Raw genomic sequence first — 27,444 nt, 5'->3', positions numbered from 1 at the left:
TAACGATATGTAGTTGCATCACTGTATTGGTATCAGGCACCAAAGCGCATTTAAATGTAATGTCGTGCAGAGAGAGAGAGAGTGTGAAAACAGCTACCTGAGTCGACTGAACTTCTGAATATTAACTCTGTTGAATTGTAATTTGAGAAATTAGAAAATGGAGTGTAAGAGCAAGATAATGGTTCCACCGAGACTTGAACTCGGATCGTTGGATTCAAAGTCCAAAGTGCTAACCATTACACCATGGAACCCTTGCAAGCTGCACCTGAGAACGTTGAATCAGAAATGGCAATATAGAGCACATTTACAATTTTTACAGATTCATAGTCCCAATTGACTGATATAATACAAACACAGCGATGTTGTCGATTGACGTTGTGCTATAGCAATCTCTGTGCTTTATAGAGCATGTAGATCAAATTCTTCCTCTTGAGGCATATGATTAAGCAATATTAAATATTGTTTCTGACTGCCTCTGTTTTGGCATAATGAAGTTCAGCATTTGCGGAAGTATTTAGGTTCCATGGTCTAATGGTTAGTAGGCTGGACTCTGAATTTAGTAATCTGACATGTTATAGCTATATTTTGTTTTCCTTTGGGTGTATTGTCATTTTATGCACATAGATTTCCTAGCAGTGGCTGTGATGAATAGTTCAATTTGATAGCAGCTTCCTTTTGAGAATTTGAAAAAAAAAGAATTAAATAGTCTCGCTGGATGACTCTGCTTTGATTTCTATGTGCACATCCCTTTTGCGTTTCAGAGGGATTGACCAACATACACAACAGTGCTTGGAAGACCTCTTCCTCCCTCATGGCATGTAAAGCTAACCTCTCTCCTACCTTGTGTTTTTTTACTTTTTAACTTCCCCTTCCGAGTCATGATCATGTAACTGAATTTACATTTTTAGATTTTAACTGCAGTAGTTGCTTGTTTTTCATTTTTATTTTTTGTGTACGCATACATCCCTTTTTGTGGGGAGGGGGGAGTGATGTCTGTTTACTTATATTAGCTAATATAGGTCATTTTATGTCCGCTTACAATATGTGTCAGGATTTTTTATGTCGTTTCCAATCAATGTCTAATATCAAGTGGTTTGCAGCAGTCATACAAAGGCACGTAACACCCCCAAAACACCTACATAAGTTAGAAATACTCCGGAAGAGTACTCAGTTTATGAAAAGGCGGTGAATCCCAAATAGAACTGTAAATGTAAGCTAGCAAGCAGACCGTGCACCCCTGTTTGGAACTATGACCTGTGTGTTGCCCTCTATTAACAGAACAATGTAACTGCAGCCCATGTCACATAAAATAGAAAGTAGAGATTATGCAAATTAACTCCCAGAAGAGCCTGTGTCATGCTTTTCACACCAAGAAACATCCACACATAGATCCCTGCGAACCTCAAAAACGTACAGGAAACCCTGTCCAGCGCTTTGCTCCCAGAGGAGATAAGGTTGAAAAACCACCCTATGTTAAAAGTGTCCATCATCCACGCCAGCTGCCCTGTCTATAGAACCTGGCCGTTCGGGGCCGTTCGGGGCCTAGGGGCATGAGTGGAAGGGTTTAACCTGCCTGGGTTCTTGGGCATGGTTTCATCATGCCTCAGTTTACAATGGCACTCTGCCACTTTGTCAGGCTGTAAAGAAGCCTGACTCCTGCAGAGCAAAAGATCTGATTATTTCCTTACATGTTTTGTACGTAAGAATGCGGATGGTGCTCTGAGCCTCCTATGGTGATTATTAAGCATGGTATACATACCATAGCATGTAACTGTGCCTACAAATGGAACATTTTGTTCATTTATTAGGGAGTTGTGAAAATGGCAAAATCAAATTGCCATTACTGACACAGACCAGCTGCCGCTGTCCGGACATTTCGTCGAAAGACATTTCGTCGAAAGACATTTGGTCGACGTAATTTGGTCGAAAGCCAAATGGTCGATTTTTTAATTTATTTATATATATATTTTTTAGGTTGTAGTTTAGGGAAAAAAAGGGGTTTTTAGAAAAAAAGGGGGTTGGGGGGACCCCTCCAAACCCCCCCCCAAAAAAAAAAGTGAAAATAAAAAACAAAAGCAATTCGACCATTTGGTTTTCGACCAAATGGTTTCGACCAATTGTCCTGTCGACAAATTTTTTTCGACGAAATGTCTGGCAACCCAGCTGCCGACTGTTGCTTTTGACAGGAGTTCCAGGTGTATAAACTGAGGAGATCACCAGTTCAATTACCTGTGAACGCATTTTGAAGCTCATTCACAACCAGTTCATGCCCGTTCTCTCCATTTTGGCTTTCTGGCTGGCCGAGGGGCCCTTCAGTAATGTTCTTTGCTAACCATTACACCATGGGCCCCTTGCTGGTGCAACCTGACAGAGTTGTAACAGAAATGAGAATCGAGATCTCATGCATCATTTTAACAAACTCATATTCCTAGCCCACGGATATTATGCAAATGTGGAACTGTTTAGTTGGTTGTTGCGCAATAGCAAACTCTTTGCTTTACAGCTCATTTGGATAGGATTCTTCCTATGGAGGCATAAGATAAAAGAATATTGCATACATTCTCTAAAAGGCTCTTTTTTTGCTGCAATGACGTTCATCATGTCACTAAGTATGTAGGTTCCATGGTGTAATGGTTAGCACTCTGGACTCTGAATCCAGCGATCCAAGTTCAAATCTCGGTGGGACCTTGGGAATTACTGTGTTTGTTTTCCTCTCAGTGTCTTGTTTTAATAGCAATGACGCTGCTGTGTCGCCCACTTTCATAGCATTATTCCCTGGGTGCATTTGAAGAAAGAAAGATTTTCCATGGATGACGCTCTTTAGCCACAATGAAACCCACCACTTTCTGTGGTGTGAAAGACCCATGGTGTAATGGTAGCACCCTGGAGGTTGAATCCAATAATTTGCATTCAAATCTCTGTAAGAGTTTACCATCAGTCGAACCTTTCCCTTATCGTTTATTGTGGATGTCTTCTTTGAAGAAAGGTATGATCCAACTAAAGTAAGTACATTCACGAATGGGCCCTTGGTCGGTACAAACAGTATTTATACACCTCAGGCCTTTTGTGAATTAAGAAAAGTGTGTTCTTCGTTCTATTTTTCATCTCAAACTGATACCTTAATTTTACAAACATGTAAAGACTGTTAAGACGCTTGATTAATATCATTGATTCTGAATGTGGTCACTTTTCATAGGATTAACCCTTTAACAATTTTGAAAGAGAATGGCGATACAATAGAGCTGCTTTCCCAAAATGGTATTATTAATGTTGTTGCTGCATCTTCAAGTAAAAAGAGAATCCATTGGGTCACAGATTGAGCATGTTTCTTAACATTGAGTTAAGTTTGAAAATTTCAAATCTTTTATGTATGTTTCCGATGCAGATCTGCCCATCGACTCAGAATGACCTCACTGTTCATACATTTAAAATAAATGCATAAAGGTTAAGGTGCTAGGCACAAAAGTGGATTTTTATGAAAAGTTATGCCAGAGAGTGAGAGCGAAAATGAATACCCTACACCACTAACCTTATGAATATTACTATCTTTGGCCTATAATTCAAGACAACAAGGAGACAAAGTGTGTTAGAGCAAGAGAGAGGTTCCACCGAGACTTGAACTCGGATCTCTGGATTCAAAGTCCAAAGTGCTAACCATTACACCATGGAACCATTGTTGATCAGAGCTTCATAAGGGCAATGAGAATATAGGGCACAGTCAAGATTTTTACTGACCTATAGTAACCGTTTACTGATATTATATCGAAGCAGCACTGTTGCTGTTGGATGCTGTGCAATCGCAAAGTATTGGCTTCATGTCTCATTTGGATCAAATTCTTCCTCTGGAGTCTAATGATATAGGAATATTACATATTTTCTCTGATGTGCTCTGTTTTTCCAGAATGAAGTGCATCATGCTACTGAATATGTGGGTTCCATGGTGTAATGGTTAGCACTCTGGACTCTGAATCCAGCGATCCGAGTTCAAGTCTCAGTGGGACCTTGGGGCTGCTTCTCTTTTAGAGTTGCCTTTCATTTGCAGATAGATATAACAGCAATAGCTTTGCTTTACAGCCCACTTTGATGGCAGTCTTCTTTGACCAAAGAATATTAATAGTTTCTGGGGATGACTCTCTTTTGCCAAAAAGAAACTGCCCACTCTCATATCTCCAAAGCTCCAAGGTATAATGGCTATTAAACTGGCTTTTGATCTCAGCGATTTGCATTGAAAGCCCAGGAGGCCCCTAAAATCAGTTGAATTGTTTCCTGATAATTTAGAGTTTATTTCTTCTTTCGAGAAAGGTGTGATCCAAATAAAGTAAGTACATTTAAACAAGGGCACTTGATCAGTTAATGCACTACTTTCTAGAACTCATAACTCTTGTAAGTTATAAAACGTTTGCTCTCCATACAGTTTGTCAACTCAAAGAATTACATTTTTTACACATTTAATAAGACCATCAAATTGCTTGAAACATAGGAATGATTGTGAAAGTGAATATGATTCACCAAAATAATTGTATAACATTTTTTAATGTTAATAAAATAGGGCTTTTTCCAATCTTTTCACATCAATGTTGTTTCTGCATGTTCCAGTGAGCAGAGAATCTACTGCACATAGTGTGTACATTTTTCTTTTCATAGAGTTAAGGTTGGACATTATTCATCTGTGGAAAATGTTTCTGAGAGATATCTGGGTGCCCACTCTGATTGACCTTAGGGATTGTACATTAACGATATGTAGTTGCATCACTGTAGTGGTATCAGGCACCAAAGTGCATTTAAATGTAATGTCGTGCAGAGAGAGAGAGAGTGTGAAAACGGCTACCTGAGTCGACTGAACTTCTGAATATTAACTCTGTTGAATTGTAATTTGAGAAATTAGAAAATGGAGTGTAAGAGCAAGATAACGGTTCCACGGAGACTTGAACTCGGATCGTTGGATTCAAAGTCCTAACCATTACACCATGGAACCCTTGCAAGAGGCACCTGAGAGCGTTGAATCAGAAATGGCAATATAGAGCACATTTACAATTTTTACAGATTCATAGTCCCAATTGACTGATATCATACAAACACAGCGATGTTGTCGATTGACGTTGTGCTATAGCAATCTCTGTGCTTTATAGAGCATGTAGATCAAATTCTTCCTCTTGAGGCATATGATTAAGCAATATTAAATATTGTTTCTGACTGCCTCTGTTTTGGCATAATGAAGTTCAGCATTTGCGGAAGTATTTAGGTTCCATGGTCTAATGGTTAGTAGGCTGGACTCTGAATTTAGTAATCTGACATGTTATAGCTATATTTTGTTTTCCTTTGGGTGTATTGTCATTTTATGCACATAGATTTCCTAGCAGTGGCTGTGATGAATAGTTCAATTTGATAGCAGCTTCCTTTTGAGAATTTGAAAAAAAAAGAATTAAATAGTCTCGCTGGATGACTCTGCTTTGATTTCTATGTGCACATCCCTTTTGCGTTTCAGAGGGATTGACCAACATACACAACAGTGCTCGGAAGACCTCTTCCTCCCTCATGGCATGTAAAGCTAACCTCTCTCCTACCTTGTGTTTTTTTACTTTTTAACTTCCCCTTCCGAGTCATGATCATGTAACTGAATTTACATTTTTAGATTTTAACTGCAGTAGTTGCTTGTTTTTCATTTTTATTTTTTGTGTACGCATACATCCCTTTTTGTGGGGAGGGGGGAGTGATGTCTGTTTACTTATATTAGCTAATATAGGTCATTTTATGTCCGCTTACAATATGTGTCAGGATTTTTTATGTCGTTTCCAATCAATGTCTAATATCAAGTGGTTTGCAGCAGTCATACAAAGGCACGTAACACCCCCAAAACACCTACATAAGTTAGAAATACTCCGGAAGAGTACTCAGTTTATGAAAAGGCGGTGAATCCCAAATAGAACTGTAAATGTAAGCTAGCAAGCAGACCGTGCACCCCTGTTTGGAACTATGACCTGTGTGTTGCCCTCTATTAACAGAACAATGTAACTGCAGCCCATGTCACATAAAATAGAAAGTAGAGATTATGCAAATTAACTCCCAGAAGAGCCTGGTGTCACCCCAAAAGGTGTCATGCTTTTCACACCAAGAAACATCCACACATAGATCCCTGCGAACCTCAAAAACGTACAGGAAACCCTGTCCAGCGCTTTGCTCCCAGAGGAGATAAGGTTGAAAAACCACCCTATGTTAAAAGTGTCCATAATCCATGCCAGCTGCCCTGTCTATAGAACCTCGCCGTTCGGGGCCGTTCGGGGCCTAGGGGCATGAGTGGAAGGGTTTAACCTGCCTGGGTTCTTGGGCATGGTTTCATCATGCCTCAGTTTACAATGGCACTCTGCCACTTTGTCAGGCTTTAAAGAAGCCTGACTCCTGCAGAGCAAAAGATCTGATTATTTCCTTACATGTTTTGTACGTACGAATGCGGATGGTGCTCTGAGCCTCCTATGGTGGTTATTAAGCATGGTATACATACCATAGCATGTAACTGTGCCTACAAATGGAACATTTTGTTCATTTATTAGGGAGTTGTGAAAATGGCAAAATCAAATTGCCATTACTGACACAGACCAGCTGCCGCTGTCCGGCCATTTCGTCGAAAGACATTTGGTCGAAAGACATTTGGTCGACGTAATTTGGTCGAAAGCCAAATGGTCGATTTTTTAATTTATTTATATATATCTTTTTTAGGTTGTAGTTTAGGGAAAAAAAGGGTTTTTTAGAAAAAAAGGGGGTTGGGGGGACCCCCCAAACCCCCCCCCAAAAAAAAAGTGAAAATAAAAAACAAAAGCAATTCGACCATTTGGTTTTCGACCAAATGGTTTCGACCAATTGTCCTGTCGACAAATTTTTTTCGACGAAATGTCTGGCAACCCAGCTGCCGACTGTTGCTTTTGACAGGAGTTCCAGGTGTATAAACTGAGGAGATCACCAGTTCAATTACCTGTGAACGCATTTTGAAGCTCATTCTCAACCAGTTCATGCCCGTTCTCTCCATTTTGGCTTTCTGGCTGGCCGAGGGGCCCTTCAGTAATGTTCTTTGCTAACCATTACACCATGGGCCCCTTGCTGGTGCAACCTGACAGAGTTGTAACAGAAATGAGAATCGAGATCTCATGCATCATTTTAACAAACTCATATTCCTAGCCCACGGATATTATGCAAATGTGGAACTGTTTAGTTGGTTGTTGCGCAATAGCAAACTCTTTGCTTTACAGCTCATTTGGATAGGATTCTTCCTCTGGAGGCATAAGATAAAAGAATATTGCATACATTCTCTAAAAGGCTCTTTTTTTGCTGCAATGACGTTCATCATGTCACTAAGTATGTAGGTTCCATGGTGTAATGGTTAGCACTCTGGACTCTGAATCCAGCGATCCAAGTTCAAATCTCGGTGGGACCTTGGGAATTACTGTGTTTGTTTTCCTCTCAGTGTCTTGTTTTAATAGCAATGACGCTGCTGTGTCGCCCACTTTCATAGCATTATTCCCTGGGTGCATTTGAAGAAAGAAAGATTTTCCATGGATGACGCTCTTTAGCCACAATGAAACCCACCACTTTCTGTGGTGTGAAAGACCCATGGTGTAATGGTAGCACCCTGGAGGTTGAATCCAATAATTTGCATTCAAATCTCTGTAAGAGTTTACCATCAGTCGAACCTTTCCCTTATCGTTTATTGTGGATGTCTTCTTTGAAGAAAGGTATGATCCAACTAAAGTAAGTACATTCACGAATGGGCCCTTGGTCGGTACAAACAGTATTTATACACCTCAGGCCTTTTGTGAATTAAGAAAAGTGTGTTCTTCGTTCTATTTTTCATCTCAAACTGATACCTTCATTTTACAAACATGTAAAGACTGTTAAGACGCTTGATTAATATCATTGATTCTGAATGTGGTCGCTTTTCATAGGATTAACCCTTTAACAATTTTGAAAGAGAATGGCGATACAATAGAGCTGCTTTCCCAAAATGGTATTATTAATGTTGTTGCTGCATCTTCAAGTAAAAAGAGAATCCATTGGGTCACAGATTGAGCATGTTTCTTAACATTGAGTTAAGTTTGAAAATTTCAAATCTTTTATGTATGTTTCCGATGCAGATCTGCCCATCGACTCAGAATGACCTCACTGTTCATACATTTAAAATAAATGCATAAAGGTTAAGGTGCTAGGCACAAAAGTGGATTTTTATGAAAAGTTATGCCAGAGAGTGAGAGCGAAAATGAATACCCTACACCACTAACCTTATGAATATTACTATCTTTGGCCTATAATTTAAGACAACAAGGAGACAAAGTGTGTTAGAGCAAGAGAGAGGTTCTACCGAGACTTGAACTCGGATCGCTGGATTCAAAGTCCAAAGTGCTAACCATTACACCATGGAACCATTGTTGAGCAGAGCTTCATAAGGGCAATGAGAATATAGGGCACAGTCAAGATTTTTACTGACCTATAGTAACCGTTTACTGATATTATATCGAAGCAGCACTGTTGCTGTTGGATGCTGTGCAATCGCAAAGTATTGGCTTCATGTCTCATTTGGATCAAATTCTTCCTCTGGAGTCTAATGATATAGGAATATTACATATTTTCTCTGATGTGCTCTGTTTTTCCAGAATGAAGTGCATCATGCTACTGAATATGTGTGTTCCATGGTGTAATGGTTAGCACTCTGGACTCTGAATCCAGCGATCCGAGTTCAAGTCTCAGTGGGACCATGGGGCTGCTTCTCTTTTAGAGTTGCCTTTCATTTGCAGATAGATATAACAGCAATAGCTTTGCTTTACAGTCCACTTTGATGGCAGTCTTCTTTGACCAAAGAATATTAATAGTTTCTGGGGATGACTCTCTTTTGCCACAAAGAAACTGCCCACTCTCATATCTCCAAAGCTCCAAGGTATAATGGCTATTAAACTGGCTTTTGATCTCAGCGATTTGCATTGAAAGCCCAGGAGGCCCCTAAAATCAGTTGAATTGTTTCCTGATAATTTAGAGTTTATTTCTTCTTTCGAGAAAGGTGTGATCCAAATAAAGTAAGTACATTTAAACAAGGGCACTTGATCAGTAAATGCACTACTTTCTAGAACTCATAACTCTTGTAAGTTATAAAAAGTTTGCTCTCCATACAGTTTGTCAACTCAAAGAATTACATTTTTTACACATTTAATAAGACCATCAAATTGCTTGAAACATAGGAATGATTGTGAAAGTGAATATGATTCACCAAAATAATTGTATAACATTTTTTAATGTTAATAAAATAGGGCTTTTTCCAATCTTTTCACATCAATGTTTGATTCTGCATGTTCCAGTGAGCAGAGAATCTACTGCACATAGTGTGTACATTTTTCTTTTCATAGAGTTAAGGTTGGACATTATTCATCTGTGGAAAATGTTTCTGAGAGATATCTGGGTGCCCACTCTGATTGACCTTAGGGATTGTACATTAACGATATGTAGTTGCATCACTGTAGTGGTATCAGGCACCAAAGTGCATTTAAATGTAATGTCGTGCAGAGAGAGAGAGAGTGTGAAAACGGCTACCTGAGTCGACTGAACTTCTGAATATTAACTCTGTTGAATTGTAATTTGAGAAATTAGAAAATGGAGTGTAAGAGCAAGATAACGGTTCCACCGAGACTTGAACTCGGATCGTTGGATTCAAAGTCCTAACCATTACACCATGGAACCCTTGCAAGAGGCACCTGAGAGCGTTGAATCAGAAATGGCAATATAGAGCACATTTACAATTTTTACAGATTCATAGTCCCAATTGACTGATATCATACAAACACAGCGATGTTGTCGATTGACGTTGTGCTATAGCAATCTCTGTGCTTTATAGAGCATGTAGATCAAATTCTTCCTCTTGAGGCATATGATTAAGCAATATTAAATATTGTTTCTGACTGCCTCTGTTTTGGCATAATGAAGTTCAGCATTTGCGGAAGTATTTAGGTTCCATGGTCTAATGGTTAGTAGGCTGGACTCTGAATTTAGTAATCTGACATGTTATAGCTATATTTTGTTTTCCTTTGGGTGTATTGTCATTTTATGCACATAGATTTCCTAGCAGTGGCTGTGATGAATAGTTCAATTTGATAGCAGCTTCCTTTTGAGAATTTGAAAAAAAAAGAATTAAATAGTCTCGCTGGATGACTCTGCTTTGATTTCTATGTGCACATCCCTTTTGCGTTTCAGAGGGATTGACCAACATACACAACAGTGCTCGGAAGACCTCTTCCTCCCTCATGGCATGTAAAGCTAACCTCTCTCCTACCTTGTGTTTTTTTACTTTTTAACTTCCCCTTCCGAGTCATGATCATGTAACTGAATTTACATTTTTAGATTTTAACTGCAGTAGTTGCTTGTTTTTCATTTTTATTTTTTGTGTACGCATACATCCCTTTTTGTGGGGAGGGGGGAGTGATGTCTGTTTACTTATATTAGCTAATATAGGTCATTTTATGTCCGCTTACAATATGTGTCAGGATTTTTTATGTCGTTTCCAATCAATGTCTAATATCAAGTGGTTTGCAGCAGTCATACAAAGGCACGTAACACCCCCAAAACACCTACATAAGTTAGAAATACTCCGGAAGAGTACTCAGTTTATGAAAAGGCGGTGAATCCCAAATAGAACTGTAAATGTAAGCTAGCAAGCAGACCGTGCACCCCTGTTTGGAACTATGACCTGTGTGTTGCCCTCTATTAACAGAACAATGTAACTGCAGCCCATGTCACATAAAATAGAAAGTAGAGATTATGCAAATTAACTCCCAGAAGAGCCTGGTGTCACCCCAAAAGGTGTCATGCTTTTCACACCAAGAAACATCCACACATAGATCCCTGCGAACCTCAAAAACGTACAGGAAACCCTGTCCAGCGCTTTGCTCCCAGAGGAGATAAGGTTGAAAAACCACCCTATGTTAAAAGTGTCCATAATCCATGCCAGCTGCCCTGTCTATAGAACCTCGCCGTTCGGGGCCGTTCGGGGCCTAGGGGCATGAGTGGAAGGGTTTAACCTGCCTGGGTTCTTGGGCATGGTTTCATCATGCCTCAGTTTACAATGGCACTCTGCCACTTTGTCAGGCTTTAAAGAAGCCTGACTCCTGCAGAGCAAAAGATCTGATTATTTCCTTACATGTTTTGTACGTAAGAATGCGGATGGTGCTCTGAGCCTCCTATGGTGGTTATTAAGCATGGTATACATACCATAGCATGTAACTGTGCCTACAAATGGAACATTTTGTTCATTTATTAGGGAGTTGTGAAAATGGCAAAATCAAATTGCCATTACTGACACAGACCAGCTGCCGCTGTCCGGCCATTTCGTCGAAAGACATTTGGTCGAAAGACATTTGGTCGACGTAATTTGGTCGAAAGCCAAATGGTCGATTTTTTAATTTATTTATATATATCTTTTTTAGGTTGTAGTTTAGGGAAAAAAAGGGTTTTTTAGAAAAAAAGGGGGTTGGGGGGACCCCCCAAACCCCCCCCCAAAAAAAAAGTGAAAATAAAAAACAAAAGCAATTCGACCATTTGGTTTTCGACCAAATGGTTTCGACCAATTGTCCTGTCGACAAATTTTTTTCGACGAAATGTCTGGCAACCCAGCTGCCGACTGTTGCTTTTGACAGGAGTTCCAGGTGTATAAACTGAGGAGATCACCAGTTCAATTACCTGTGAACGCATTTTGAAGCTCATTCTCAACCAGTTCATGCCCGTTCTCTCCATTTTGGCTTTCTGGCTGGCCGAGGGGCCCTTCAGTAATGTTCTTTGCTAACCATTACACCATGGGCCCCTTGCTGGTGCAACCTGACAGAGTTGTAACAGAAATGAGAATCGAGATCTCATGCATCATTTTAACAAACTCATATTCCTAGCCCACGGATATTATGCAAATGTGGAACTGTTTAGTTGGTTGTTGCGCAATAGCAAACTCTTTGCTTTACAGCTCATTTGGATAGGATTCTTCCTCTGGAGGCATAAGATAAAAGAATATTGCATACATTCTCTAAAAGGCTCTTTTTTTGCTGCAATGACGTTCATCATGTCACTAAGTATGTAGGTTCCATGGTGTAATGGTTAGCACTCTGGACTCTGAATCCAGCGATCCAAGTTCAAATCTCGGTGGGACCTTGGGAATTACTGTGTTTGTTTTCCTCTCAGTGTCTTGTTTTAATAGCAATGACGCTGCTGTGTCGCCCACTTTCATAGCATTATTCCCTGGGTGCATTTGAAGAAAGAAAGATTTTCCATGGATGACGCTCTTTAGCCACAATGAAACCCACCACTTTCTGTGGTGTGAAAGACCCATGGTGTAATGGTAGCACCCTGGAGGTTGAATCCAATAATTTGCATTCAAATCTCTGTAAGAGTTTACCATCAGTCGAACCTTTCCCTTATCGTTTATTGTGGATGTCTTCTTTGAAGAAAGGTATGATCCAACTAAAGTAAGTACATTCACGAATGGGCCCTTGGTCGGTACAAACAGTATTTATACACCTCAGGCCTTTTGTGAATTAAGAAAAGTGTGTTCTTCGTTCTATTTTTCATCTCAAACTGATACCTTCATTTTACAAACATGTAAAGACTGTTAAGACGCTTGATTAATATCATTGATTCTGAATGTGGTCGCTTTTCATAGGATTAACCCTTTAACAATTTTGAAAGAGAATGGCGATACAATAGAGCTGCTTTCCCAAAATGGTATTATTAATGTTGTTGCTGCATCTTCAAGTAAAAAGAGAATCCATTGGGTCACAGATTGAGCATGTTTCTTAACATTGAGTTAAGTTTGAAAATTTCAAATCTTTTATGTATGTTTCCGATGCAGATCTGCCCATCGACTCAGAATGACCTCACTGTTCATACATTTAAAATAAATGCATAAAGGTTAAGGTGCTAGGCACAAAAGTGGATTTTTATGAAAAGTTATGCCAGAGAGTGAGAGCGAAAATGAATACCCTACACCACTAACCTTATGAATATTACTATCTTTGGCCTATAATTTAAGACAACAAGGAGACAAAGTGTGTTAGAGCAAGAGAGAGGTTCTACCGAGACTTGAACTCGGATCGCTGGATTCAAAGTCCAAAGTGCTAACCATTACACCATGGAACCATTGTTGAGCAGAACTTCATAAGGGCAATGAGAATATAGGGCACAGTCAAGATTTTTACTGACCTATAGTAACCGTTTACTGATATTATATCGAAGCAGCACTGTTGCTGTTGGATGCTGTGCAATCGCAAAGTATTGGCTTCATGTCTCATTTGGATCAAATTCTTCCTCTGGAGTCTAATGATATAGGAATATTACATATTTTCTCTGATGTGCTCTGTTTTTCCAGAATGAAGTGCATCATGCTACTGAATATGTGTGTTCCATGGTGTAATGGTTAGCACTCTGGACTCTGAATCCAGCGATCCGAGTTCAAGTCTCAGTGGGACCTTGGGGCTGCTTCTCTTTTAGAGTTGCCTTTCATTTGCAGATAGATATAACAGCAATAGCTTTGCTTTACAGTCCACTTTGATGGCAGTCTTCTTTGACCAAAGAATATTAATAGTTTCTGGGGATGACTCTCTTTTGCCACAAAGAAACTGCCCACTCTCATATCTCCAAAGCTCCAAGGTATAATGGCTATTAAACTGGCTTTTGATCTCAGCGATTTGCATTGAAAGCCCAGGAGGCCCCTAAAATCAGTTGAATTGTTTCCTGATAATTTAGAGTTTATTTCTTCTTTCGAGAAAGGTGTGATCCAAATAAAGTAAGTACATTTAAACAAGGGCACTTGATCAGTAAATGCACTACTTTCTAGAACTCATAACTCTTGTAAGTTATAAAAAGTTTGCTCTCCATACAGTTTGTCAACTCAAAGAATTACATTTTTTACACATTTAATAAGACCATCAAATTGCTTGAAACATAGGAATGATTGTGAAAGTGAATATGATTCACCAAAATAATTGTATAACATTTTTTAATGTTAATAAAATAGGGCTTTTTCCAATCTTTTCACATCAATGTTTGATTCTGCATGTTCCAGTGAGCAGAGAATCTACTGCACATAGTGTGTATATTTTTCTTTTCATAGAGTTAAGGTTGGACATTATTCATCTGTGGAAAATGTTTCTGAGAGATATCTGGGTGCCCACTCTGATTGACCTTAGGGATTGTACATTAACGATATGTAGTTGCATCACTGTATTGGTATCAGGCACCAAAGTGCATTTAAATGTAATGTCGTGCAGAGAGAGAGAGAGTGTGAAAACGGCTACCTGAGTCGACAGAACTTCTGAATATTAACTCTGTTGAATTGTAATTTGAGAAATTAGAAAATGGAGTGTAAGAGCAAGATAACGGTTCCACCGAGACTTGAACTCGGATCGTTGGATTCAAAGTCCAAAAGTGCTAACCATTACACGATGGAACCCTTGCAAGCTGCACCTGAGAGCGTTGAATCAGAAATGGCAATATAGAGCACATTTACAATTTTTACAGATTCATAGTCCCAATTGACTGATATCATACAAACACAGCGATGTTGTCGATTGACGTTGTGCTATAGCAATCTCTGTGCTTTATAGAGCATGTAGATCAAATTCTTCCTCTTGAGGCATATGATTAAGCAATATTAAATATTGTTTCTGACTGCCTCTGTTTTGGCATAATGAAGTTCAGCATTTGCGGAAGTATTTAGGTTCCATGGTATAATGGTTAGTAGGCTGGACTCTGAATTTAGTAATCTGACATGTTATAGCTATATTTTGTTTTCCTTTGGGTGTATTGTCATTTTATGCACATAGATTTCCTAGCAGTGGCTGTGATGAATAGTTCAATTTGATAGCAGCTTCCTTTTGAGAATTTGAAAAAAAAAGAATTAAATAGTCTCGCTGGATGACTCTGCTTTGATTTCTATGTGCACATCCCTTTTGCGTTTCAGAGGGATTGACCAACATACACAACAGTGCTTGGAAGACCTCTTCCTCCCTCATGGCATGTAAAGCTAACCTCTCTCCTACCTTGTGTTTTTTTACTTTTTAACTTCCCCTTCCGAGTCATGATCATGTAACTGAATTTACATTTTTAGATTTTAACTGCAGTAGTTGCTTGTTTTTCATTTTTATTTTTTGTGTACGCATACATCCCTTTTTGTGGGGAGGGGGGAGTGATGTCTGTTTACTTATATTAGCTAATATAGGTCATTTTATGTCCGCTTACAATATGTGTCAGGATTTTTTATGTCGTTTCCAATCAATGTCTAATATCAAGTGGTTTGCAGCAGTCATACAAAGGCACGTAACACCCCCAAAACACCTACATAAGTTAGAAATACTCCGGAAGAGTACTCAGTTTATGAAAAGGCGGTGAATCCCAAATAGAACTGTAAATGTAAGCTAGCAAGCAGACCGTGCACCCCTGTTTGGAACTATGACCTGTGTGTTGCCCTCTATTAACAGAACAATGTAACTGCAGCCCATGTCACATAAAATAGAAAGTAGAGATTATGCAAATTAACTCCCAGAAGAGCCTGGTGTCACCCCAAAAGGTGTCATGCTTTTCACACCAAGAAACATCCACACATAGATCCCTGCGAACCTCAAACACGTACAGGAAACCCTGTCCAGCGCTTTGCTCCCAGAGGAGATAAGGTTGAAAAACCACCCTATGTTAAAAGTGTCCATAATCCATGCCAGCTGCCCTGTCTATAGAACCTGGCCGTTCGGGGCCTGAGTGGAAGGGTTTAACCTGCCTGGGTTCTTGGGCATGGTTTCATCATGCCTCAGTTTACAATGGCACTCTGCCACTTTGTCAGGCTTTAAAGAAGCCTGACTCCTGCAGAGCAAAAGATCTGATTATTTCCTTACATGTTTTGTACGTAAGAATGCGGATGGTGCTCTGAGCCTCCTATGGTGGTTATTAAGCATGGTATACATACCATAGCATGTAACTGTGCCTACAGATGGAACATTTTGTTCATTTATTAGGGAGTTGTGAAAATGGCAAAATCAAATTGCCATTACTGACACAGACCAGCTGCCGCTGTCCGGACATTTCGTCGAAAGACATTTAGTCGAAAGACATTTGGTCGACGTAATTTGGTCGAAAGCCAAATGGTCGATTTTTTAATTTATTTATATATATATTTTTTAGGTTGTAGTTTAGGGAAAAAAGGGGTTTTTAGAAAAAAAGGGGGTTGGGGGGACCCCCCCAAACCCCCCCCAAAAAAAAAAGTGAAAATAAAAAACAAAAGCAATTCGACCATTTGGTTTTCGACCAAATGGTTTCGACCAATTGTGCTGTCGACACATTTTTTTCAACGAAATGTCTGGCAACCCAGCTGCCGACTGTTGCTTTTGACAGGAGTTCCAGGTGTATAAACTGAGGAGATCACCAGTTCAATTACCTGTGAACGCATTTTGAAGCTCATTCACAACCAGTTCATGCCCGTTCTCTCCATTTTGGCTTTCTGGCTGGCCGAGGGGCCCTTCAGTAATGTTCTTTGCTAACCATTACACCATGGGCCCCTTGCTGGTGCAACCTGACAGAGTTGTAACAGAAATGAGAATCGAGATCTCATGCATCATTTTAACAAACTCATATTCCTAGCCCACGGATATTATGCAAATGTGGAACTGTTTAGTTGGTTGGTGCGCAATAGCAAACTCTTTGCTTTACAGCTCATTTGGATAGGATTCTTCCTCTGGAGGCATAAGATAAAAGAATATTGCATACATTCTCTAAAAGGCTCTTTTTTTGCTGCAATGACGTTCATCATGTCACTAAGTATGTAGGTTCCATGGTGTAATGGTTAGCACTCTGGACTCTGAATCCAGCGATCCAAGTTCAAATCTCGGTGGGACCTTGGGAATTACTGTGTTTGTTTTCCTCTCAGTGTCTTGTTTTAATAGCAATGACGCTGCTGTGTCGCCCACTTTCATAGCATTATTCCCTGGGTGCATTTGAAGAAAGAAAGATTTTCCATGGATGACCCTCTTTAGCCACAATGAAACCCACCACTTTCTGTGGTGTGAAAGACCCATGGTGTAATGGTAGCACCCTGGAGGTTGAATCCAATAATTTGCATTCAAATCTCTGTAAGAGTTTACCATCAGTCGCACCTTTCCCTTATCGTTTATTGTGGATGTCTTCTTTGAAGATAGGTATGATCCAACTAAAGTAAGTACATTCACGAATGGGCCCTTGGTCGGTACAAACAGTATTTATACACCTCAGGCCTTTTGTGAATTAAGAAAAGTGTGTTCTTCGTTCTATTTTTCATCTCAAACTGATACCTTCATTTTACAAACATGTAAAGACTGTTAAGACGCTTGATTAATATCATTGATTCTGAATGTGGTCGCTTTTCATAGGATTAACCCTTTAACAATTTTGAAAGAGAATGGCGATACAATAGAGCTGCTTTCCCAAAGTGGTATTATTAATGTTGTTGCTGCATCTTCAAGTAAAAAGAGAATCCATTGGGTCACAGATTGAGCATGTTTCTTAACATTGAGTTAAGTTTGAAAATTTCAAATCTTTTATGTATGTTTCCGATGCAGATCTGCCCATCGACTCAGAATGACCTCACTGTTCATACATTTAAAATAAATGCATAAAGGTTAAGGTGCTAGGCACAAAAGTGGATTTTTATGAAAAGTTATGCCAGAGAGTGAGAGCGAAAATGAATACCCTACACCACTAACCTTATGAATATTACTATCTTTGGCCTATAATTTAAGACAACAAGGAGACAAAGTGTGTTAGAGCAAGAGAGAGGTTCCACCGAGACTTGAACTCGGATCGCTGGATTCAAAGTCCAAAGTGCTAACCATTACACCATGGAACCCTTGTTGAGCAGAGCTTCATAAGGGCAATGAGAATATAGGGCACAGTCAAGATTTTTACTGACCTATAGTAACCGTTTACTGATATTATATCGAAGCAGCACTGTTGCTGTTGGATGCTGTGCAATCGCAAAGTATTGGCTTCATGTCTCATTTGGATCAAATTCTTCCTCTGGAGTCTAATGATATAGGAATATTACATATTTTCTCTGATGTGCTCTGTTTTTCCAGAATGAAGTGCATCATGCTACTGAATATGTGTGTTCCATGGTGTAATGGTTAGCACTCTGGACTCTGAATCCAGCGATCCGAGTTCAAGTCTCAGTGGGACCTTGGGGCTGCTTCTCTTTTAGAGTTGCCTTTCATTTGCAGATAGATATAACAGCAATAGCTTTGCTTTACAGCCCACTTTGATGGCAGTCTTCTTTGACCAAAGAATATTAATAGTTTCTGGGGATGACTCTCTTTTGCCACAAAGAAACTGCCCACTCTCATATCTCCAAAGCTCCAAGGTATAATGGCTATTAAACTGGCTTTTGATCTCAGCGATTTGCATTGAAAGCCCAGGAGGCCCCTAAAATCAGTTGAATTGTTTCCTGATAATTTAGAGTTTATTTCTTCTTTCGAGAAAGGTGTGATCCAAATAAAGTAAGTACATTTAAACAAGGGCACTTGATCAGTAAATGCACTACTTTCTAGAACTCATAACTCTTGTAAGTTATAAAAAGTTTGCTCTCCATACAGTTTGTCAACTCAAAGAATTACATTTTTTACACATTTAATAAGACCATCAAATTGCTTGAAACATAGGAATGATTGTGAAAGTGAATATGATTCACCAAAATAATTGTATAACATTTTTTAATGTTAATAAAATAGGGCTTTTTCCAATCTTTTCACATCAATGTTGTTTCTGCATGTTCCAGTGAGCAGAGAATCTACTGCACATAGTGTGTACATTTTTCTTTTCATAGAGTTAAGGTTGGACATTATTCATCTGTGGAAAATGTTTCTGAGAGATATCTGGGTGCCCACTCTGATTGACCTTAGGGATTGTACATTAACGATATGTAGTTGCATCACTGTATTGGTATCAGGCACCAAAGTGCATTTAAATGTAATGTCGTGCAGAGAGAGAGAAAGTGTGAAAACGGCTACCTGAGTCGACTGAACTTCTGAATATTAACTCTGTTGAATTGTAATTTGAGAAATTAGAAAATGGAGTGTAAGAGCAAGATAACGGTTCCACCGGGACTTGAACTCGGATCGTTGGATTCAAAGTCCAAAGTGCTAACCATTACACCATGGAACCCTTGCAAGCTGCACCTGAGAGCGTTGAATCAGAAATGGCAATATAGAGCACATTTACAATTTTTACAGATTCATAGTCCCAATTGACTGATAGCATACAAACACAGCGATGTTGTCGATTGACGTTGTGCTATAGCAATCTCTGTGCTTTATAGAGCATGTAGATCAAATTCTTCCTCTTGAGGCATATGATTAAGCAATATTAAATATTGTTTCTGACTGCCTCTGTTTTGGCATAATGAAGTTCAGCATTTGCGGAAGTATTTAGGTTCCATGGTCTAATGGTTAGTAGGCTGGACTCTGAATTTAGTAATCTGACATGTTATAGCTATATTCTGTTTTCCTTTGGGTGTTTTGTCATTTTATGCACATAGATTTCCTAGCAGTGGCTGTGATGAATAGTTCAATTTGATAGCAGCTTCCTTTTGAGAATTTGAAAAAAAAAGAATTAAATAGTCTCGCTGGATGACTCTGCTTTGATTTCTATGTGCACATCCCTTTTGCGTTTCAGAGGGATTGACCAACATACACAACAGTGCTTGGAAGACCTCTTCCTCCCTCATGGCATGTAAAGCTAACCTCTCTCCTACCTTGTGTTTTTTTACTTTTTAACTTCCCCTTCCGAGTCATGATCATGTAACTGAATTTACATTTTTAGATTTTAACTGCAGTAGTTGCTTGTTTTTCATTTTTATTTTTTGTGTACGCATACATCCCTTTTTGTGGGGAGGGGGGAGTGATGTCTGTTTACTTATATTAGCTAATATAGGTCATTTTATGTCCGCTTACAATATGTGTCAGGATTTTTTATGTCGTTTCCAATCAATGTCTAATATCAAGTGGTTTGCAGCAGTCATACAAAGGCACGTAACACCCCCAAAACACCTACATAAGTTAGAAATACTCCGGAAGAGTACCCAGTTTATGAAAAGGCGGTGAATCCCAAATAGAACTGTAAATGTAAGCTAGCAAGCAGACCGTGCACCCCTGTTTGGAACTATGACCTGTGTGTTGCCCTCTATTAACAGAACAATGTAACTGCAGCCCATGTCACATAAAATAGAAAGTAGAGATTATGCAAATTAACTCCCAGAAGAGCCTGGTGTCACCCCAAAAGGTGTCATGCTTTTCACACCAAGAAACATCCACACATAGATCCCTGCGAACCTCAAAAACGTACAGGAAACCCTGTCCAGCGCTTTGCTCCCAGAGGAGATAAGGTTGAAAAACCACCCTATGTTAAAAGTGTCCATAATCCATGCCAGCTGCGCTGTCTATAGAACCTGGCCGTTCGGGGCCTAGGGGCATGAGTGGAAGGGTTTAACCTGCCTGGGTTCTTGGGCATGGTTTCATCATGCCTCAGTTTACAATGGCACTCTGCCACTTTGTCAGGCTTTAAAGAAGCCTGACTCCTGCAGAGCAAAAGATCTGATTATTTCCTTACATGTTTTGTACGTAAGAATGCGGATGGTGCTCTGAGCCTCCTATGGTGGTTATTAAGCATGGTATACATACCATAGCATGTAACTGTGCCTACAAATGGAACATTTTGTTCATTTATTAGGGAGTTGTGAAAATGGCAAAATCCAATTGCCATTACTGACACAGACCAGCTGCCGCTGTCCGGACATTTCGTCGAAAGACATTTCGTCGAAAGACATTTGGTCGACGTAATTTGGTCGAAAGCCAAATGGTCGATTTTTTAATTTATTTATATATATATTTTTTAGGTTGTAGTTTAGGGAAAAAAAGGGGTTTTTAGAAAAAAAGGGGGTTGGGGGGACCCCCCCAAACCCCCCCCCCCAAAAAAAAAGTGAAAATAAAAAACAAAAGCAATTCGACCATTTGGTTTTCGACCAAATGGTTTCGACCAATTGTCCTGTCGACAAATTTTTTTCGACGAAATGTCTGGCAACCCAGCTGCCGACTGTTGCTTTTGACAGGAGTTCCAGGTGTATAAACTGAGGAGATCACCAGTTCAATTACCTGTGAACGCATTTTGAAGCTCATTCACAACCAGTTCATGCCCGTTCTCTCCATTTTGGCTTTCTGGCTGGCCGAGGGGCCCTTCAGTAATGTTCTTTGCTAACCATTACACCATGGGCCCCTTGCTGGTGCAACCTGACAGAGTTGTAACAGAAATGAGAATCGAGATCTCATGCATCATTTTAACAAACTCATATTCCTAGCCGACGGATATTATGCAAATGTGGAACTGTTTAGTTGGATGTTGCGCAATAGCAAACTCTTTGCTTTACAGCTCATTTGGATAGGATTCTTCCTTTGGAGGCATAAGATAAAAGAATATTGCATACATTCTCTAAAAGGCTCTTTTTTTGCTGCAATGACGTTCATCATGTCACTAAGTATGTAGGTTCCATGGTGTAATGGTTAGCACTCTGGACTCTGAATCCAGCGATCCAAGTTCAAATCTCGGTGGGACCTTGGGAATTACTGTGTTTGTTTTCCTCTCAGTGTCTTGTTTTAATAGCAATGACGCTGCTGTGTCGCCCACTTTCATAGCATTATTCCCTGGGTGCATTTGAAGAAAGAAAGATTTTCCATGGATGACGCTCTTTAGCCACAATGAAACCCACCACTTTCTGTGGTGTGAAAGACCCATGGTGTAATGGTAGCACCCTGGAGGTTGAATCCAATAATTTGCATTCAAATCTCTGTAAGAGTTTACCATCAGTCGAACCTTTCCCTTATCGTTTATTGTGGATGTCTTCTTTGAAGAAAGGTATGATCCAACTAAAGTAAGTACATTCACGAATGGGCCCTTGGTCGGTACAAACAGTATTTATACACCTCAGGCCTTTTGTGAATTAAGAAAAGTGTGTTCTTCGTTCTATTTTTCATCTCAAACTGATACCTTCATTTTACAAACATGTAAAGACTGTTAAGACGCTTGATTAATATCATTGATTCTGAATGTGGTCGCTTTTCATAGGATTAACCCTTTAACAATTTTGAAAGAGAATGGCGATACAATAGAGCTGCTTTCCCAAAATGGTATTATTAATGTTGTTGCTGCATCTTCAAGTAAAAAGAGAATCCATTGGGTCACAGATTGAGCATGTTTCTTAACATTGAGTTAAGTTTGAAAATTTCAAATCTTTTATGTATGTTTCCGATGCAGATCTGCCCATCGACTCAGAATGACCTCACTGTTCATACATTTAAAATAAATGCATAAAGGTTAAGGGATAGGCACAAAAGTGGATTTTTATGAAAAGTTATGCCAGAGAGTGAGAGCGAAAATGAATACCCTACACCACTAACCTTATGAATATTACTATCTTTGGCCTATAATTTAAGACAACAAGGAGACAAAGTGTGTTAGAGCAAGAGAGAGGTTCCACCGAGACTTGAACTCGGATCGCTGGATTCAAAGTCCAAAGTGCTAACCATTACACCATGGAACCATTGTTGAGCAGAGCTTCATAAGGGCAATGAGAATATAGGGCACAGTCAAGATTTTTACTGACCTATAGTAACCGTTTACTGATATTATATCGAAGCAGCACTGTTGCTGTTGGATGCTGTGCAATCGCAAAGTATTGGCTTCATGTCTCATTTGGATCAAATTCTTCCTCTGGAGTCTAATGATATAGGAATATTACATATTTTCTCTGATGTGCTCTGTTTTTCCAGAATGAAGTGCATCATGCTACTGAATATGTGGGTTCCATGGTGTAATGGTTAGCACTCTGGACTCTGAATCCAGCGACCCGAGTTCAAGTCTCAGTGGGACCTTGGGGCTGCTTCTCTTTTAGAGTTGCCTTTCATTTGCAGATAGATATAACAGCAATAGCTTTGCTTTACAGCCCACTTTGATGGCAGTCTTCTTTGACCAAAGAATATGAATAGTTTCTGGGGATGACTCTCTTTTGCCAAAAAGAAACTGCCCACTCTCATATCTCCAAAGCTCCAAGGTATAATGGCTATTAAACTGGCTTTTGATCTCAGCGATTTGCATTGAAAGCCCAGGAGGCCCCTAAAATCAGTTGTATTGTTTCCTGATAATTTAGAGTTTATTTCTTCTTTCGAGAAAGGTGTGATCCAAATAAAGTAAGTACATTTAAACAAGGGCACTTGATCAGTAAATGCACTACTTTCTAGAACTCATAACTCTTGTAAGTTATAAAAAGTTTGCTCTCCATACAGTTTGTCAACTCAAAGAATTACATTTTTTACACATTTAATAAGACCATCAAATTGCTTGAAACATAGGAATGATTGTGAAAGTGAATATGATTCACCAAAATAATTGTATAACATTTTTTAATGTTAATAAAATAGGGCTTTTTCCAATCTTTTCACATCAATGTTTGATTCTGCATGTTCCAGTGAGCAGAGAATCTACTGCACATAGTGTGTACATTTTTCTTTTCATAGAGTTAAGGTTGGACATTATTCATCTGTGGAAAATGTTTCTGAGAGATATCTGGGTGCCCCCTCTGATTGACCTTAGGGATTGTACATTAACTATATATAGTTGCATCACTGTATTGGTATCAGGCACCAAAGTGCATTTAAATGTAATGTCGTGCAGAGAGAGAGAGAGAGTGAAAACGGCTACCTGAGTAGACTGAACTTCTGAATATTAACTCTTTTGAATTGTAATTTGAGAAATTAGAAAATGGAGTGTAAGAGCAAGATAACGATTCCACTGAGACTTGAACTCGGATCGTTGGATTCAAAGTCCAAAGTGCTAACCATTACACCATGGAACCCTTGCAAGATGCACCTGAGAGCGTTGAATCAGAAATGGCAATATAGAGCACATTTACAATTTTTACAGATTCATAGTCCCAATTGACTGATATCATACAAACACAGCGATGTTGTCGATTGACGTTGTGCTATAGCAATCTCTGTGCTTTATAGAGCATGTAGATCAAATTCTTCCTCTTGAGGCATATGATTAAGCAATATTAAATATTGTTTCTGAGTGCCTCTGGTTTGGCATAATGAAGTTCAGCATTTGCGGAAGTATTTAGGTTCCATGGTCTAATGGTTAGTAGGCTGTACTCTGAATTTAGTAATCTGACATGTTATAGCTATATTTTGTTTTCCTTTGGGTGTATTGTCATTTTATGCACATAGATTTCCTAGCAGTGGCTGTGATGAATAGTTCAATTTGATAGCAGCTTCCTTTTGAGAATTTGAAAATAAAAGAATTAAATAGTCTCTCTGGATGACTCTGCTTTGATTTCTATGTGCACATCCCTTTTGCGTTTCAGAGGGATTGACCAACATACACAACAGTGCTTGGAAGACCTCTTCCTCCCTCATGGCATGTAAAGCTAACCTCTCTCCTACCTTGTGTTTTTTTACTTTTTAACTTCCCCTTCCGAGTCATGATCATGTAACTGAATTTACATTTTTAGATTTTAACTGCAGTAGTTGCTTGTTTTTCATTTTTATTTTTTGTGTACGCATACATCCCTTTTTGTGGGGAGGGGGAGTGATGTCTGTTTACTTATATTAGCTAATATAGGTCATTTTATGTCCGCTTACAATATGTGTCAGGATTTTTTATGTCGTTTCCAATCAATGTCTAATATCAAGTGGTTTGCAGCAGTCATACAAAGGCACGTAACACCCCCAAAACACCTACATAAGTTAGAAATACTCCGGAAGAGTACTCAGTTTATGAAAAGGCGGTGAATCCCAAATAGAACTGTAAATGTAAGCTAGCAAGCAGACCGTGCACCCCTGTTTGGAACTATGACCTGTGTGTTGCCCTCTATTAACAGAACAATGTAACTGCAGCCCATGTCACATAAAATAGAAAGTAGAGATTATGCAAATTAACTCCCAGAAGAGCCTGGTGTCACCCCAAAAGGTGTCATGCTTTTCACACCAAGAAACATCCACACATAGATCCCTGCGAACCTCAAAAACGTACAGGAAACCCTGTCCAGCGCTTTGCTCCCAGAGGAGATAAGGTTGAAAAACCACCCTATGTTAAAAGTGTCCATAATCCATGCCAGCTGCCCTGTCTATAGAACCTGGCCGTTCATGGCCGTTCGGGGCCTAGGGGCATGAGTGGAAGGGTTTAACCTGCCTGGGTTCTTGGGCATGGTTTCATCATGCCTCAGTTTACAATGGCACTCTGCCACTTTGTCAGGCTACAAAGAAGCCTGACTCCTGCAGAGCAAAAGATCTGATTATTTCTTTACATGTTTTGTACGTAAGAATGCGGATGGTGCTCTGAGCCTCCTATGGTGGTTATTAAGCATGGTATACATACCATAGCATGTAACTGTGCCTACAGATGGAACATTTTGTTCATTTATTAGGGAGTTGTGAAAATGGCAAAATCAAATTGCCATTACTGACACAGACCAGCTGCCGCTGTCCGGACATTTCGTCGAAAGACATTTAGTCGAAAGACATTTGGTCGACGTAATTTGGTCGAAAGCCAAATGGTCGATTTTTTAATTTATTTATATATATATTTTTTAGGTTGTAGTTTAGGGAAAAAAGGGGTTTTTAGAAAAAAAGGGGGTTGGGGGGACCCCCCCAAACCCCCCCCAAAAAAAAAAGTGAAAATAAAAAACAAAAGCAATTCGACCATTTGGTTTTCGACCAAATGGTTTCGACCAATTGTGCTGTCGACACATTTTTTTCAACGAAATGTCTGGCAACCCAGCTGCCGACTGTTGCTTTTGACAGGAGTTCCAGGTGTATAAACTGAGGAGATCACCAGTTCAATTACCTGTGAACGCATTTTGAAGCTCATTCACAACCAGTTCATGCCCGTTCTCTCCATTTTGGCTTTCTGGCTGGCCGAGGGGCCCTTCAGTAATGTTCTTTGCTAACCATTACACCATGGGCCCCTTGCTGGTGCAACCTGACAGAGTTGTAACAGAAATGAGAATCGAGATCTCATGCATCATTTTAACAAACTCATATTCCTAGCCCACGGATATTATGCAAATGTGGAACTGTTTAGTTGGTTGGTGCGCAATAGCAAACTCTTTGCTTTACAGCTCATTTGGATAGGATTCTTCCTCTGGAGGCATAAGATAAAAGAATATTGCATACATTCTCTAAAAGGCTCTTTTTTTGCTGCAATGACGTTCATCATGTCACTAAGTATGTAGGTTCCATGGTGTAATGGTTAGCACTCTGGACTCTGAATCCAGCGATCCAAGTTCAAATCTCGGTGGGACCTTGGGAATTACTGTGTTTGTTTTCCTCTCAGTGTCTTGTTTTAATAGCAATGACGCTGCTGTGTCGCCCACTTTCATAGCATTATTCCCTGGGTGCATTTGAAGAAAGAAAGATTTTCCATGGATGACCCTCTTTAGCCACAATGAAACCCACCACTTTCTGTGGTGTGAAAGACCCATGGTGTAATGGTAGCACCCTGGAGGTTGAATCCAATAATTTGCATTCAAATCTCTGTAAGAGTTTACCATCAGTCGCACCTTTCCCTTATCGTTTATTGTGGATGTCTTCTTTGAAGATAGGTATGATCCAACTAAAGTAAGTACATTCACGAATGGGCCCTTGGTCGGTACAAACAGTATTTATACACCTCAGGCCTTTTGTGAATTAAGAAAAGTGTGTTCTTCGTTCTATTTTTCATCTCAAACTGATACCTTCATTTTACAAACATGTAAAGACTGTTAAGACGCTTGATTAATATCATTGATTCTGAATGTGGTCGCTTTTCATAGGATTAACCCTTTAACAATTTTGAAAGAGAATGGCGATACAATAGAGCTGCTTTCCCAAAGTGGTATTATTAATGTTGTTGCTGCATCTTCAAGTAAAAAGAGAATCCATTGGGTCACAGATTGAGCATGTTTCTTAACATTGAGTTAAGTTTGAAAATTTCAAATCTTTTATGTATGTTTCCGATGCAGATCTGCCCATCGACTCAGAATGACCTCACTGTTCATACATTTAAAATAAATGCATAAAGGTTAAGGTGCTAGGCACAAAAGTGGATTTTTATGAAAAGTTATGCCAGAGAGTGAGAGCGAAAATGAATACCCTACACCACTAACCTTATGAATATTACTATCTTTGGCCTATAATTTAAGACAACAAGGAGACAAAGTGTGTTAGAGCAAGAGAGAGGTTCCACCGAGACTTGAACTCGGATCGCTGGATTCAAAGTCCAAAGTGCTAACCATTACACCATGGAACCCTTGTTGAGCAGAGCTTCATAAGGGCAATGAGAATATAGGGCACAGTCAAGATTTTTACTGACCTATAGTAACCGTTTACTGAT

The 27,444-nt window shown here is 39.4% G+C and overlaps 19 non-coding genes across 19 annotated transcripts; 9 read left to right on the top strand and 10 right to left on the bottom strand.

The window, feature by feature from the left end:
• Positions 1–179: 179 nt before the first annotated feature.
• Positions 180–251, bottom strand: TRNAQ-UUG (transfer RNA glutamine (anticodon UUG)). The gene has a single exon. It is a non-coding gene; the product is annotated as a tRNA-Gln (tRNA).
• A 2,365-nt stretch (positions 252–2,616) lies between these two features.
• On the top strand, positions 2,617–2,688 carry TRNAQ-CUG (transfer RNA glutamine (anticodon CUG)). Its single transcript has one exon. It is a non-coding gene; the product is annotated as a tRNA-Gln (tRNA).
• A 912-nt stretch (positions 2,689–3,600) lies between these two features.
• Positions 3,601–3,672, bottom strand: TRNAQ-UUG (transfer RNA glutamine (anticodon UUG)). Its single transcript has one exon. It is a non-coding gene; the product is annotated as a tRNA-Gln (tRNA).
• A 259-nt stretch (positions 3,673–3,931) lies between these two features.
• On the top strand, positions 3,932–4,003 carry TRNAQ-CUG (transfer RNA glutamine (anticodon CUG)). Its single transcript has one exon. It is a non-coding gene; the product is annotated as a tRNA-Gln (tRNA).
• Positions 4,004–7,354: 3,351 nt separating this feature from the next.
• On the top strand, positions 7,355–7,426 carry TRNAQ-CUG (transfer RNA glutamine (anticodon CUG)). The gene has a single exon. It is a non-coding gene; the product is annotated as a tRNA-Gln (tRNA).
• A 912-nt stretch (positions 7,427–8,338) lies between these two features.
• Positions 8,339–8,410, bottom strand: TRNAQ-UUG (transfer RNA glutamine (anticodon UUG)). The gene has a single exon. It is a non-coding gene; the product is annotated as a tRNA-Gln (tRNA).
• Positions 8,411–8,669: 259 nt separating this feature from the next.
• On the top strand, positions 8,670–8,741 carry TRNAQ-CUG (transfer RNA glutamine (anticodon CUG)). Its single transcript has one exon. It is a non-coding gene; the product is annotated as a tRNA-Gln (tRNA).
• Positions 8,742–12,093: 3,352 nt separating this feature from the next.
• On the top strand, positions 12,094–12,165 carry TRNAQ-CUG (transfer RNA glutamine (anticodon CUG)). The gene has a single exon. It is a non-coding gene; the product is annotated as a tRNA-Gln (tRNA).
• A 912-nt stretch (positions 12,166–13,077) lies between these two features.
• Positions 13,078–13,149, bottom strand: TRNAQ-UUG (transfer RNA glutamine (anticodon UUG)). The gene has a single exon. It is a non-coding gene; the product is annotated as a tRNA-Gln (tRNA).
• Positions 13,150–14,388: 1,239 nt separating this feature from the next.
• On the bottom strand, positions 14,389–14,461 carry TRNAQ-UUG (transfer RNA glutamine (anticodon UUG)). The gene has a single exon. It is a non-coding gene; the product is annotated as a tRNA-Gln (tRNA).
• Positions 14,462–16,822: 2,361 nt separating this feature from the next.
• On the top strand, positions 16,823–16,894 carry TRNAQ-CUG (transfer RNA glutamine (anticodon CUG)). The gene has a single exon. It is a non-coding gene; the product is annotated as a tRNA-Gln (tRNA).
• Positions 16,895–17,806: 912 nt separating this feature from the next.
• Positions 17,807–17,878, bottom strand: TRNAQ-UUG (transfer RNA glutamine (anticodon UUG)). Its single transcript has one exon. It is a non-coding gene; the product is annotated as a tRNA-Gln (tRNA).
• A 1,238-nt stretch (positions 17,879–19,116) lies between these two features.
• On the bottom strand, positions 19,117–19,188 carry TRNAQ-UUG (transfer RNA glutamine (anticodon UUG)). The gene has a single exon. It is a non-coding gene; the product is annotated as a tRNA-Gln (tRNA).
• A 2,372-nt stretch (positions 19,189–21,560) lies between these two features.
• On the top strand, positions 21,561–21,632 carry TRNAQ-CUG (transfer RNA glutamine (anticodon CUG)). The gene has a single exon. It is a non-coding gene; the product is annotated as a tRNA-Gln (tRNA).
• Positions 21,633–22,543: 911 nt separating this feature from the next.
• On the bottom strand, positions 22,544–22,615 carry TRNAQ-UUG (transfer RNA glutamine (anticodon UUG)). Its single transcript has one exon. It is a non-coding gene; the product is annotated as a tRNA-Gln (tRNA).
• A 259-nt stretch (positions 22,616–22,874) lies between these two features.
• Positions 22,875–22,946, top strand: TRNAQ-CUG (transfer RNA glutamine (anticodon CUG)). The gene has a single exon. It is a non-coding gene; the product is annotated as a tRNA-Gln (tRNA).
• Positions 22,947–23,854: 908 nt separating this feature from the next.
• On the bottom strand, positions 23,855–23,926 carry TRNAQ-UUG (transfer RNA glutamine (anticodon UUG)). The gene has a single exon. It is a non-coding gene; the product is annotated as a tRNA-Gln (tRNA).
• Positions 23,927–26,304: 2,378 nt separating this feature from the next.
• Positions 26,305–26,376, top strand: TRNAQ-CUG (transfer RNA glutamine (anticodon CUG)). The gene has a single exon. It is a non-coding gene; the product is annotated as a tRNA-Gln (tRNA).
• Positions 26,377–27,288: 912 nt separating this feature from the next.
• TRNAQ-UUG (transfer RNA glutamine (anticodon UUG)) lies at positions 27,289–27,360 on the bottom strand. The gene has a single exon. It is a non-coding gene; the product is annotated as a tRNA-Gln (tRNA).
• Between the last annotated feature and the right edge of the window lie 84 nt (positions 27,361–27,444).

The sequence above is a fragment of the Ambystoma mexicanum genome, chromosome 5p (assembly GCF_040938575.1).
Source record: "Ambystoma mexicanum isolate Mex_15411 chromosome 5p, UKY_AmexF1_1, whole genome shotgun sequence".
Taxonomy (NCBI): Eukaryota; Metazoa; Chordata; class Amphibia; order Caudata; family Ambystomatidae; genus Ambystoma; species Ambystoma mexicanum.
The sequence above is the reverse complement of the archived record's forward strand: the minus strand, read 5'-3'. Positions and strand labels throughout refer to the sequence as shown.